Source organism: Erinaceus europaeus, chromosome 2 (assembly GCF_950295315.1).
Source record: "Erinaceus europaeus chromosome 2, mEriEur2.1, whole genome shotgun sequence".
NCBI lineage: Eukaryota > Metazoa > Chordata > Mammalia > Eulipotyphla > Erinaceidae > Erinaceus > Erinaceus europaeus.
This window is the reverse complement of record NC_080163.1, coordinates 142,450,307-142,464,902: the sequence shown is the minus strand read 5'-3', so window position 1 is coordinate 142,464,902 and position 14,596 is coordinate 142,450,307. Positions and strand designations below refer to the sequence as shown.

The 14,596-nt window shown below is 43.5% G+C and overlaps 1 long non-coding RNA gene across 2 annotated transcripts in view; it reads right to left on the bottom strand.

Moving 5' to 3' along the window:
• LOC132536759 (uncharacterized) overlaps positions 1-5,466 on the bottom strand; it is a 127,271-nt gene extending 121,805 nt beyond the window's left edge. For both annotated transcript variants that reach the window (XR_009548279.1, XR_009548280.1), the window contains exon 1: positions 4,896-5,466. This is a non-coding gene — a long non-coding RNA (uncharacterized LOC132536759). The remainder of the gene's footprint in view (positions 1-4,895) is intronic.
• Positions 5,467-14,596: the final 9,130 nt, after the last annotated feature.

Below are 14,596 nucleotides of genomic sequence, written 5' to 3'. Positions count from 1 at the left end.
TTATAGCTTCCTTGAACACAGGCTCAAACCTAACTCACATGCTTGGCTAAGAAAGACACTATCCACATGACTGATTTTGCCAATCTAAAGCACACGTATTATGATTAAGTACAGTGCACTTAGACTGTACCTCAGAGATCATCCACAGAGGTTACTCACAAGTTCTCCTAACGATGGTCCTGATCAGGTGCCCACAACCTCTGCTTGAACACTTCTGTCAGTGTGGAGCACCCACACACATATAAATCCATTTGCGAAAGAGTTACTCTTTAACTCCTTCAACCCTGCCTCCATGTAGCACCCATTCACTGTTCCAAACCCAAATTACAGAGACTACTCACTCATATCACTGTCACAGAATTTCAAGCTTCTCCTTGGAGGGGATGTCGGATAAGCTATTCTACCCCTTAAGCCTCTGTCCCCTCTAATCTAAATTGGGGAGCACTGTGGTGCAAATACACAGTGTTTGTAGGAGACAAAGACCAGCAATCAGTACAGCCTTCATCCACAGCCTCTCAGATAATGTTCTTGCCCACCCTGTGAGGTGGGAATTAGCTATTCTCATCTGTAAGCTAAGAAATCAGTTCCAAAGGGCAAATAACTCATTTGGGAAGACAGGGGATGTCAGACATAACCCAAGAAGCCTGATTTAATTTCCATGTCCTGTGAGTCCCACCACTCAGCCCTCAGGAAGACAGGGGACAAGGAAACCCTCAGCCTCCCAGTTAGGACCACAGCAGATCCAAATGGGTCCCTGCAGGCTTGAAATAAATCTGGTTAATCCTAAACTCTTTGTTTAGAAAAATGAAGTGTTTTATCAACTCCTCCAACAGGAAATCTGATTTCCGTCCTTGTTGCCACTTTATCATTTTTTCCAGCTGCTACCGAGATGGCAACATCAGAGCTGGTTAACTATGTGTCACATTTCATATCATTGTCCTCATTTTTCACTTACAGAAAGCTGACTTATGCTTGTTGGAAGTGGAAGGATGAAAACAGCAGCCCTGGGTGCCACAGTGTGTCTCTGGTTGAGATAGGGTAACTGACCCTCAGAGCACAAAGGCAGGATGTGTAAAAGCTGAGCAGAGGGGGAGGAAGCTACCAGAGGCAGTGAGCCTCCCTGTACCTGCCTGCCTAATGTCCTCTGCCCAGCCCTTCCAGTGTTTCCACTACCACCTTCCCTCTATTAGAGATGTCAGTCCCTTTCACCTGAGTGATGCGTGACACCCCTTCCACTGGCTGCAGTCAGACCCTCTGCAAATGTTTCCCCAAAAAACACACACACTGCAGTGATTTTTCACAACTGCAGATCTGACCATGTCACATCTCTACTCAGAATCCCTCAGCAACTGCCCCACCTCTGTACCCAGAATAAATCTGAAGACACATCCACATCTCTGTTGTGGCTGTTTGGTGTGACTACTGTTTGGCTCGAAGTCTCATCCATCAGCCTGGCTCCTGGGCTCCAGCCTCTGAGGGTTCTAGCCTGTTACCCACTTCAGTCAGGCTTACTCTTCTTTCTTGCTTCCACTGCCTGTCTCTCCTCTCCCAGCGTCCTCTGCCAGGAAACTGCATGCCAATAGTCTCCAAGATCACAGGGTAAAATGGCCACGGAGGGGCCAGGAGGTGGTTCAGTGCATCAAGCACATACCACCTAACCCTGAAGTCTCTAGTACTACCTCCCCTGAGCTCAGAAAAAAAGAAAACAAAATTGGGAGGCTGCTCAGAAGTACTATACAAACATAAGGTCCTGGGTTCAATGCACAGTACCACATAAAAATAACTAAGCAAAGTAATGACCACAGATGCTGATATTTCCCCATTAATAGAAGGACTCCCATCCTCTTAAATTTGGTGGTAGTGTCAGGGTAAGTGGCACCCTCCCAGCCTGTGGCTCCCTGGCTGCTGTCCCCTCATCTCCACTGGAGCTGAACTGCCATATAGGATGCCTGACTGCCTGGTTAGACAGATAAGCAGGACATGTGGAAAGGCATGGAGACTAGGGGACAGAATCTGACACCTGACTGTTTGCTCCCACACAGGCACTGGGCAGGTGAGGACACCCTCCTGAAACCCCCAATAAGACCAGCTTCCAATTGCATATATCTGAATGACCTCAGTAAAAGAATTACCTGAGATATCCTGATTCTCAGAACTGTGAGAGATCACAAACTCATCTTTTAATAAGGACAAGATTCTGGCTTACTTAACAATGGCCCTTTTGGTCAATTGCACACCAACCCATCATCTAGGGACCTAGTTAGGGAGCCCTTGGATTCCACACACATATAATGGGGTTAGATCTCTAATGGAACCTTTCTCTACCATCAATGGTCACCTCCAACAGGAATGCCATCATAAGTCCTCTTGTGGACCTTCCCAGAACCTTGCCCTCACCATAAAGCAGCATTGGTGGGGACTGCCCCACTCTCAGAAGGGAGTCTGGGTCATCCTGCCCTGCCACTTGAGGAAGACTGGTCCTGAAATGAGTGTAGCCTACAATGTTCCCACCTGTGGCCATGAACTGTGAGCTCAGACCAACAAGGACTCAGAGGTTATATAGGTTCTTGTGCTAAATATAAATATATATGAGCCCTAAGTCAGGTAGATGGGGTAAAGAGTTAATTTTATTATTAGACTTTTTCAAGAATAGGAGCTACTTTCTTTTTTAAAAAATATTTATTTATTTAATTATTTCCTTTTTGTTGCCCTTGTTGTTTCCATGGTTGTTGTGGTTATTATTATTGTTGATGTCCTTGTTGTTGTATAGGATAGAGAGAAATGGAGAGAGGAGGGGAAGACAGAGAGGGGGAGAGAAAGAGACACCTGCAGACCTGCTTCACCACCTGTGAAGCGACTCTCCTGCAGGTGGGGAGCCGGGGGGCTTGAACCGGGATCCTTACGCTGGTCCTTGTGCCTTGCGCCCACGTGCGCTTAACCCACTGCGCTACTGCCCGACTCCCTAGGAGCTACTTTCTGCCCTAACCTAACTTTCTAGCCTTTTTCACTGCTCTGACACCATGTTCTCAAATAATATTTTTGTCCAACTCTACGTTAGCTATCAAACTCAAGCAAAAATTACGATATTCTTGGGTCCCTAGGAACATACCTAAAGCAGACTTCCTAGCATCTTTCCACGCTAAGGTCCCTGTTCTCATCTATTCTACTCCTACTTTTTCTTTCCTGTTCATTAATCATTTTGTCCCGCTTTATATCTTGCTGCCTTTCAGCCAAGTTGCAGACGCTATCAAGATTCCATCCTGACTTCCCTAGGCAGATGACCTCACTGTTGTGTCCTGGAACTTTACCTCTCCAGAGCTCTACTCCACTAGGGAAAGCAACAGGTTGGGGGTATGGCTCAACCTGCCAATATCCATGGCCAGTGAATAAACAATTACAGAACTCCCATATTCTGCATCCCAAAAATATTTGTGATCCATACTCCCAGTGAGGGAAAAATGGCAGAAGGAAGATGACCAGAGGGCTCCAACTCCATCAGGAACCAGAGAAGAGGAGGAAGGGAGGGGCATTTGGATGTAGTGATAGGTGTAGGTGTGAGTTGGAAAGGAAGAGAAGATGACACCTTAAAAAAAGGGGGGGGAAGCAAATATTTATAAATATAGACATATAGTTGTAGAAATAATAGTTAACCCATATCTGCAGCCTTGAGAGAACTGCAGTAGCTTCCAGTGGAGGGATTGGGGATCCAGAACTCTGGTGGTGAGAATGGTGTGGAGTTGTACTCCATTATCTTGTAATTTTGTAGATCAATATTAAATCATTAATAAAAAAAACTCATCCTTTTAATTCATTGTTGGTAGGGACAGGAGTATTTATATGGTAACAAATAACCCCAGTGTCCTCCCATCCTCTTGTGGTTGCCTAATTCATGTGCACCCTCTAGCTTAGACATCACTTCCTCTGAAAAGCCTGTTGTTAGTCACAGAGGCTTGATTTTAGCGCCTCTACCCTGAAATCCACCAAAATCCAGATTTTTCCCAGCTGCAAAGCAGGGAAGCTAACTTCTTCCCAGAGACAAGAAGCCCAGATGTTTACCTGGGCACTGTGTCCCCTCAGAGGGAGAGTAATTGCTCAATAAATATTTCACCACTGAGTGAATGAACAATGAACTCATGCAGGCTGAGTGGTGGTGACCAGATTAAGTGCACATATTACCATGTGCTAAGACCCAGTTCAAGTGTCCACTCCCCAGCTGTAGGGAGGATGCTTCACAAGTGATAAAATAAGTTTCAGGTGTCTTTCTCCCTCCCACCCCTCCCTCAGTTTCTTTCTATCCTATCTGATAAAAAAATAAAAGAAAAATGAAAAAATAGCTGCCAGTAACAGTGGATTTATAGTGCTGGCACTGAGTCCCAGTGATGAACCTGGTGGCAGAAGGAAGAAATTCAGAAACGCATGATCTAGCAGGATAGTTCCTGTGGATAATTCATCTTGCTTTACCATACCCACAGCCCATCTTTGAACCCTGTTCCACACTGAAGAAAGCAAGCTTCAATGCTGTCTTTCCCTCTCTTTCTATCTGGAAAACTTAAAAAGTGGACCTGGAGTGGTGAAGCATCATCCCTGACAAGAGACAACAAAGCCTCTTCTAACTAGAGGTGAAAGGTAAACTGAGACACCAGAGCCTCATTCCTAGGATAGTCTCCAAAAACAGGGTGAAGTGACTCTTCATCCAGACTGAAGAAATGATACATGAATTATCTCCATCCAGCCCCAGGAGGCTGGGTAAATATACCAACAAGAACAACAAATCAATGAGTTACTAAGCAGCCACCAAACGTCATTAAATATCTCCAAATGTGAAAAACGGCAACCCCTGAAGACATGACAGAAGGAGAACTCCCTCCCTGACATCTCCCTCTGCTTTCACTCACCTGCAGACCAGATGCCTACTCCTTCCTTCATTCCTTCATGCACTGTGCATTCATTCGTTCAGGAAGTGTGTCTGCTATTTATTTGCAGGCTTTGCCAGTTGCTGGAGCTGTAAGGCCAAAAGCACAAGGCGATCATAGGGGTGGGGTGGGGGCTAGTTGACTGCCAGGTGGGGAGCACCCCAACACATTGCCTGCTGGCCAGAAAGCTGCCCAGTGAGAGTGTGTGGGGGCAGGCAGCAGGAGCCCGATCCTCTAGGGAGGGAAGGCCACACTCTTGGCTGGGAACCACAAGGAGCACGTTGCTCTCGTAGTGGTAATTATGAAATTAAAAGCAGCTGGGGGTTGAAGCGCCACAAGCAAGGTCTGCTGGGTGCTGGGACGGGAACAGATGCTTCTTAGAAGAGAGAATGCAAACAGGCAAAGCCTGGGGCCACAGTGATGAAGGAAGACTGAGACCTATTAAAAGGGGGAAGGGAGGGACAAAAAGCTTGAGGCAAAACCCAGAGTTAAGGCTTAATTAAGAAAGCAGGCATTTTAGGTTCACACCAACAAGCAAACAGAATCCCCCTGGCCCCTCCTGATCATCACCACGTAATTGCTTTAGAGCTGTGGTTTGCTCTGCTTGGCCGATCCTTAAATACATGTTGATGAAAGCAAGGGAGGAGCAAGTGGAGAGTAAGTTCCTTGACAGGCCAGCTGCCAAACTGGGGTCTGCTGACTGCCTATGATGTGGGATGGTCAATGTTCACCCTTTTGGAACAGGTTTCCCCTCCCCAACCCAAAAAAACACTGAGGGTGAGGAGGTGAATCAACGTATGGGGTCTCTTTTTGTCTCCAGGATCCAGTTTGATAATTGGGCACAGACCCTGACTTTTGAGTCCCACTAGTGGGGTTTGCATCTTACCTCTAGCTTTTTTTGTCTCTCTGACCTTGGGCACAGTAGCTGAATGCTTTGAACCTTGTTTTATTTACTTATTTTTTCCTCACCTTGAAATTGGAGTTTTTAATGCCTTCCCCAACGTCTGTGAGAATTAGGGGAAACAAGGGTCCAAAGTGCCAGTATACAGAAAGTTAATCTTATTTCTCCACAGGAGAGCTGCAGATATCTACCACAGGGGCAGGCCAAGGCAGTCACTGCTAATGACTCTGGAGGACAGAGTGGTGCACCCAAGGTCAGGATGCTCGGGAGACCACAGGGCCCTTAACCTTGCTGCCCTGCTGCCCACGTATTGCTCTTACTTAGCTAATAATCCCTGTTCACTCTTCAAGCCCCTTCTTCCTGATGCTACCCCAGAGTCCTGGGTTGAATCTTAGTTCCCTTGCTACCATCAGACACTCCAGGACAAAACAGTCTCTCAAATCACCTGTCTCTTTGTCCCTGGGGCTTCTCTTGTCCCCAGGACTGGGAGTTCCATGAGGGCTAGAACCGCAGGTGGAGACTTCAGGAGCTTTCTTTGCTGCTGAATCACATAGACACTGTCTGACACTTTGCATCAACTTCTTGACTGTTCTAAACATTTTTTTTTTTAGTCATTCTAACCTAATTTTTGCTCCACTAACTACTATGTGCATGACCTCAGATGAAGCAAACCACCTTTTCAGCCTCACCTGTGAAATGGGTTCACTGGCAGCTACAATCCTTAATCCCCACAGGACACTCGCAGTTGCAGGACACCGGTGCTCTTTCATATATGCCCAACAAAGGATTCTTCAGCTTCAAATAACTGACCTGATGGCTTTAATCCCTTGAATTTTTAATTCTTTTCACAATTAGTTTAAAAGCTTTCTCAGATGTAATTGACAAAGATTTTATCCCATGTAGCTCTCAGACACAGATGAAAAGGGAACATTATAGATGAGTTAAAGTGGTTGAAGTATTCTTAAACCTCCATATTCGGAGTCACTCTGTGATTTAAAATTATCAGATAGGTAACTATCCAAACAATATTGCCCTCTGTGCTATCAAGATCACTGGTGCCACAGTACCTCTCAAAAGAATCGATTAAAAACAGTCTTATTTGTTGAGTGTTTAACTTGATTTTGCAATGAGGATGTGCTGGTACAGCACTGATACCTGCTTTCAGAATACAGCAAAATAACCTCCAACAGGCCAAGTCTGTCACCTGTTTTCCACAATCCTTAGATTCTTGAGGAATAAAAAGAAATTCTCTGCTTCAAGGATTTTCTTCCCTGTTGGCTGATACCCAGTTTTGATGTTGGGTCATGCACAGACAATGCTGAACACTGGGCTGGGGAAACAGCTCAGCTTGTGGGAGCACCAGCTTTCATGCTTGAGGCCCCAGAGGTCCTAAGCTTCACCCCTAGTGTCATCTTATGCCAGAGCTGAGCAGTGTTCTGATCTTTCTCCCTCCCTCTTCTCTTTCATTCTCTCATAGTTGATATAGGCAAATAAAGAAATCTTTTTTTTTTTTTTAAAGAAATATCTTTCAGGAGTCGGGCGGTAGTACAGCAGGTTAAGCGCACGTGGCACGAAGCCCAAAGACTGGCCTAAGGATCCAGGTTTGATCCCCCGGCTCCCCACCTGCAGGAGAGTCACTTCACAGGCGGTGAAGCAGGTCTGCAGGTGTCTGTCTTTCTTTCCCCCTCTCTGTCTTCCTCTCCACTCTCCATTTCTCTCTGTCCTATCCAACAACAATAGCATCAATAACAACAATCATAACTGCAACAACAGTTAAAAAAAAACAAGGGCAACAAAAAAGGAATAAATAAATATTTTTTAAAAAGAAAATAAATATTTAGACATGTTTTCAATTGCCATCAAAATTATCACTGGAGCTGGGTACATACACAATGAATCCACTGCCCCCTGTGGTCATTTTTTCCTTTTTTATAAATTTGATAAGACAGAGAGAAATTAAGAGGGGAGAGATATAGAGAAGGAGAGAGACACCTGCTGTCCTGCTTCACCTCTCTTGAAGCTACCCCCTGCAGGTGGGGACCTGGGGCTTGAACCAGGTCCTTGTGTATGGTACTATGTATGTTCTACCAGGTGTGCCACTATCTAGTCCTGCAATTTTTTTTTCAAGGATGATCGCTGCATGGCACTACATGACAGCAGCAATGATGACATCTGTGAGGAGGCAGGCAATGCCCAACTGCTAGATGTTAACAAAAGGGGAAATGCATTTGAAATTGATGACATAGGTAGCACTTCATACAACCCTTCTTAGAACAAAAGCATGAGATTTGTTTGTTTGTTTTCATGCCTCTGGCAAAGTGCTTCTCACAAATTGAGAACTAAAAACATGTTTTGAAAAGCATAATTTCTTCTTGCTTTTCAGTTTCAAATGCTACCTTTGATGACAAGTCTCTGGACTGTGCTGGGTACCTGAATGGTGGGTGAAGGGTTTCCACACACAGATCACAAGGAGGGAACAGACTAGGAACATGTAGGAGCACAATGTTTCTATGCCTGCATCCATGATTTATCAGTTAAATCTTGACATTTTGGGCATGTAATGGAGGATTAGAAGCATGAAGTGGGACTAACTCCTCCAGGTAACAAGACTAGCTGCTGTGCCCTACTGTCCTCCCAGATAGTGAGTCAGCAGCCAGGCATGCCTCTCTGACCTCAGATTTGGAATGCCTTTGTCCCCAACCAGGAAGGCCAATGAGATAACTGACAGGCATGTGGGGGAACCTTTGGCTCTCATCCCAAGAATCCTTAAGGATAAACTGCAAAATTGGTTAAAATCTGCAGCAGCTGCTGTGTTGTAGAAGATGAGCCCCTTCTTGGGCTGTTATTTATGGCACAAAGAAAGGGAGCCACACTGGTGATGGATCTGCTCTGACCGGATACAAATGGGTGCAACAGTGAGAGATCATGGTGAGATATTGTTCAGGATTTCAGCAGGACACTTTTAAAACGTGTATTAGAGAAAATGAATTTTTCACTGGCTAAAACCTATCCATTTACAGTGGGAACATCCAGATATTTATGAGTGGTTTTAGCCCTTAAAATAGTAACCTAAGATAGAATAACAAACAATCTCTTAATAGCTCTAATTTATCAGGCTCAGCAGTTTAAGAAAAAACAAATAAAAGGAAATCAGAGTGTGTGTGTGTGTGTGTGTGTGTGTGTGTGTGTGTAAAAGAAAGAGAATCTGAAATACTAGAAGTGGTACTTCCCAAAAGGTTACCATGTTTGTCTTAACCCAAAGAAAGCTGGGATTGATGACTGATTTTCCTATACCCAAAGCCAGATCCATGTGTGTGTGTGTGTGTGTGTGTGTGTGTGTGTGTGTGTGTGTGTGTGTGTGTGTTTAAAAGGCTTGGGTGGAGAAAGCAAACAGCCATGAATGTACATCTCCTTTTCATGGCTGAAGATCTCTGCCTTCCCCTCTCCGAATGTAATGACTTGGGGATTCCAGTGCACAAACTCATAATTGCTTTCTTCATTCTTCCGCCTCTTGTCTGATATTTTCTGGGCCTGTGACTGATTTACATATGCAACATCTTTTGAGAAGCCATCACCTCCCTTTTGGATGCTTAAATGTCACAGGGGAGAAAAAAAGAGACAAGCACAAGACAGATCTGGGTTCAGACCATACTTCTGATACTACAGGCAAGTCACTGGACCTTTCTGGTTCTCAGGTTCTTAGGTTCTCTCACCATAAAATGGCATTGTCACAAAGCCATTCCTCTCATTGCTTCTTTTTTATTATTTCTTTTTCTGTTGGGTCACAACTTGAGTTGTTCATAATAGGACTTTGGGACATAATTAGCATATGGCTGATGTCAACTTAGGAGCATAGTAGGAACTTATGCAGACCCACAAGGGATTATGGGTACATCAGAACCTATTTAAGCACATGTGTTCCTGCAAACTCAGCTGCAGTTCATTTCCTGTGTGCTCTTAGTATCTTCTCTCCCCTCCCCCCTCCCCTCTACCTTGCCTTCCCCTCCTTTCCCTTGCCCTCCCTTCCTCTCCCCTGCCCACTTCAACTCTCCTCTCCCCTCCAGACGCTCCCCTCCCCCACCCCATGGCCACTTTTCATGAGACCTGAACACGTGGAGCTCAGCTCTGGTAATTTCTTAATATAATAATAATATTATTAATTAATAATAATAATAACTTAAGAGACTCATGACTCTTGACATTCTGACTAGCTGATATCTCTGCCCCATTGCCTATTTTGCTGTACCTAAATAATATCATGCCGTGCTGCTGTACTGTGATATAATAAACACCCCATTTGTCTTAAACCCTGAGCCAAAACCGAATGAAGTCGTTTATTCTTTAATTACTATATATTTCATTACAAGAATTCTCTTCTTAACCCTGGGCTCTATAGGGTCCTCATAAATTAAAGTATAGCTCGCATTGCTTGTATCATTTTAATTTAAGCATACAGGAAAATGTTATTTTCACAATAAATATGGGTTTTCTTTGTATACAGGATTTCTAAGAAACTAATAAGGAAAATACAGCCCAACTAAGACAATAAAATTAGTAGGGGAAGCACATGAGCAGGGAATTGGCAAAAGGAGGAATGAAATGGATATGGTAATCAAGGGATAGGAATTAAGACAACAGCTATGAGCTTATAAAAGGTCAGAAGTGATTGCAATGCTGTGTGTGTGGAATTGCCCATGGTGTTGGGAACTGGTGAAAGTTTTCTAAGTGGTAACTTAGAACAGCTATCAAAAGTCTCAAACATTTAGAAATAGAAACCCACCAACTGATTTTATTAAAGAAATTTGCTACAAGGACATTTTCTAAAATGCACAAAGATTTATGTATAATAACGTTTATCATGTTATTTAAATTACAGAAAAAATGTAAAAACATTCTACATGTCCAACAACAAAAGACATTTTATGTAAAGTAAGATAAAATGCTATTCTTTTCAGACACTTAAAATTACTCTTCTGAGAAAATTTAATAACAGACAAATGTGCATAAAATAATTACTGGAGAAAATGCACCATGGTTATCTCTGGATGGTGGGATTGTGGCTGATTGTTCTCTCTGAGTGTTTCTGTATTTTTGAAATGTTCATGTTTAAGGAGAGGAGGCAGGGAGGGAGGAAGAGTGTACACGGACAAGAGCAAGGTCTGTCTCTATCATTCTCTCTAATGAATGCCAAGCCATTTGTGAGACTCAGGAAATAAGGAATGGAATAAAATGGCTGGTGTACCACTAACATACCCTGTGCCTTTCTACTTTATCCTTAACCTCTCTGCACTGATGTTTTCTTCCTTAACAAATGTGGATCAACAGTGCCAGTTCAGGCTATGCATTGGATTCCCAAACCCATCAAAAGGGATGCCATGTGTGGAAGTGCTCATAAAAAAAAAAACACAAAGTGCCCTACAAGTGCTGGGTAGTTTAATTACTGCCTTCATTATTGCTTTTGCTCTACTATCCTTTGCTGGAGAGCTGCTTGTCAGACTATGAAGTGCACTCCGGCATTTCCACAAACACAAACTTGAAGTGCATCTACTTCAACAGATCTGGCATCAAGAGACAACCAACCAGACACAAAGACTTTGTCAGTAGCAGAATGAGGGTGTAGGACTCTAGGAATCAATCTGACACTGGACACCCTCAACTGGAGCCTAACTTGTCCAGTAAAAACTGCCTGGAATAATCTGTGGAATGAAGATAATAATTCCTGTCCTAGTGGGCTCAGGGAATGGGAGGATGCACTTCTGATGCAAATGGGCCTACCATTTAGAGTGCTCTGTAAAAATGCACAGCTTATAGAACACAGTTCCTCTTGAAGTTAACAAGCAATACATGAAATGTAAACTTTGAGAGAAAAATTATTCGGAATTGCTGACTTTTCGGCAACAACTATTGCAATATAAGAAGTTTCTCAAAAGCGACAACGGGCACTCATAGGTGACTCTCCAAGAAAAGATCAGTGAGTCTGCCATCAGATGTAAGCTGGAGCATGGAGCTCTGACTTGATAGGGCATCTGACTACGCTCTTCAGCACAATGTAGCAAATAGTGGTGAGACGAAACTAAATGCAAATGTCCCACCTAAATTATAATCTGGTCTCTATGGTACTAGTCACACTTGAATTCTTTCGTCCTGAGTCGAAGATGAAGCACCTTATCCTTACTTAAAAGAAATATCACACTTACATATTTATGAATGTTAATATTAACATGTCTTAACTTCTCACCATTTCCTTCATAGTGATGATTCTGAATTAATCAGCTCAACTCACATATGTCTATCCATTCATTCAATCAATCATCAACCTGTGTCTATCTATACATGTGTGCCCACAACAACAGTTTGAGAAAATGAATTACCAGGAAGATGGGTTAATTTGCCTTAGGTTAAGATTCAAATTTAGGGGCCAGGCAGTGGTGCACCTGGTGGGGCACATGTTACTAAGCACAAGAATCTGAATTCAAACCCAGAGTTCCTACCTTCAGGGAATAAGCTTCAAAAGTGGTGAAGCCATGTTGAAGGTGTTTCTCGGTCTCTCTTCCTCTCTAGCTCCCCTTCCCCTCAATTTTTCTCTGAACATTCAATAAATACAATAAATAAAAATTTTTAAAAATATTCAAATCTAGATATATCATCTTACAAATTCTACTGTCTTTTCATTATATGACAGACTGCCACCCCCACTCTGTCCCACCATCTCCACTATCACAAGGCCTCACAGACAATGAGTCAGGGAGTCAAATATTGTAGAAGAGGACTGACACCCAAGAACAGCTGGATCTTGGAAGAGCAGGGAGGGACCCTGGGAGAAGGAAGGGGAAGAGATAGACGGGGAGGCTAGAGTTGCTCAACCCCATGGGTGAGAGCTAGGCATAAGAAAGGATGTTCATCACTCTGACATGTCTAGGTAGTAAATACACCATGCACTTTGGAGCCAATGAGATTTAAGTCTCAATCTTTGATCCAACATTGACTAGCCTCATGCCCTCATTTAGCCTTTATTTTCTTCTCAATAAATGGTTAGTGTAGATCCTGTGTGTCAAAGGGCTAAGAAAATTCAGCTGCTAATGCATATAATGGCCTTAATGAAGCTTTTAGCATAAAGCTCAGTAAATGACACTTTGCCCCATTTTATCCCACACTGCTATAGCAGGGTTAATACTGGTTCTCACTCCTGGATTCCTGGATACCCTCCATGTGGACAAAAACAAGACTCTCTTCCCTGAAGAGACCAGAGCCTATCTGACCTCACTTACATTTCTTCTTTTGTAGTCAGGAGGTGCATACCGGATGATACATTCAGTGACTTCTTTACAGGCTCTGTAAAGCCAGTTGAAATTCCAAGGCTTGTCTGTGTCTGACAAGAAGATCCTCAGAGAGCAAGTCTGTGAACTGCAAGAAAAGAACACCTATGTCTAAGAAATTCTACCATTAGGGCCAGGCAATGACACATTTGATTGAGTGCACGCATTATTATGTATGAGGACTGGGGTTCAAGCCCCCAACCCCCACCTGCAGAGGAGAAACTTTATGAGCTGTCAAGCAGTGTTACTACAGGTGTTTCTCTTTCTCCTCGATCGCCCTCGCCTCAATTTCTGGCTCCATCAAAATAAAAGAAAAATAGTGGCCTCTAGGCATAGTGGATTCATTCTTAGTGCAGGCACCGAGCCCCAGCTATAACCCTGGTGGCAAGGGGAAAAAAGAAAGGAAGAAAGAAATTCTACTATCACTGCCAATAAAAATAAAGACAGCCCAGGTTCAGGCAAAAACTAGAAAAATCATGGGCTCCTTGGAATATACCTAAAATAGACCTACTAGCTTTTTCCAAAACGGAGACACCAAATCTTCACTTGCAATGTTCTTGCCTTTAGGTTCATGACTAGTCAACAATTTGTTCTGCTTTATATCTTATATCTTTTTCAGCCACAAGGTTCTGGATGATGGCTACCATGATGCCAGCCTTACTTCTCTGAACAGAGGACCCCACCAATGTGTCCTGGAGCCTTGCCTCCCTAGAGCCCCGTCCCACTAGGGAAAAAGAGAGAGAGGCTGGGAATATGGATCAACCTGCCAACACACATGTTCAGTGGGGAAGCCATTACAGACCAGACCTTCCACCTTCTGCACCCCATAATGACCCTGGCCCCATACTCCTAGACAGATAAAGATACAGAAGCTATCAAGGAAGGGGACTGGATATGGAGCTCTGGGGCTGGGCATTGTGTGGAAATGTACCCCTCTTATCCTATGGTCTTGTCAATATCTCCATTCTATAAATAAAAATTTTTAAAAAGACAGCAGTAGCAACTACCTCTTTGATCAAAGCCATGTTTTATTTAATTTTACCAGAGCACTACTCAACTCTGGGTTATGGTGGTACAGGGGACTGAACCGGGGACTTTAGAGCCTTAGGCATGGAATCCTTTTGCATAATCATTATGCTATCTCTCCTGCCCTTATTTGTTTCTTAATGCTCTCTTCTCTCAAAATTGGTTTTATTCATTAACTGACACCAAATAAGTAACCTTTCCCAGGCAGCCCTGAAGGTCCCCTGCATGTGTCTTCCTTTCCTCTCTTTCACAAAAAGAAATCAGGAGAAAATGATCCTTGTTAAAGATTATCCTATGCACAGCAAAGGGCACTGGGTACAAAGATGGTGTTTCAGTCAAGGACACAGGGTGCAGGAAAGCTTGACTAATTATGTTACTAATTACTTGAAGCATCTTCCATTGACAATATAATTATTCCAGAGGCAGGTGAGATGTCTCAA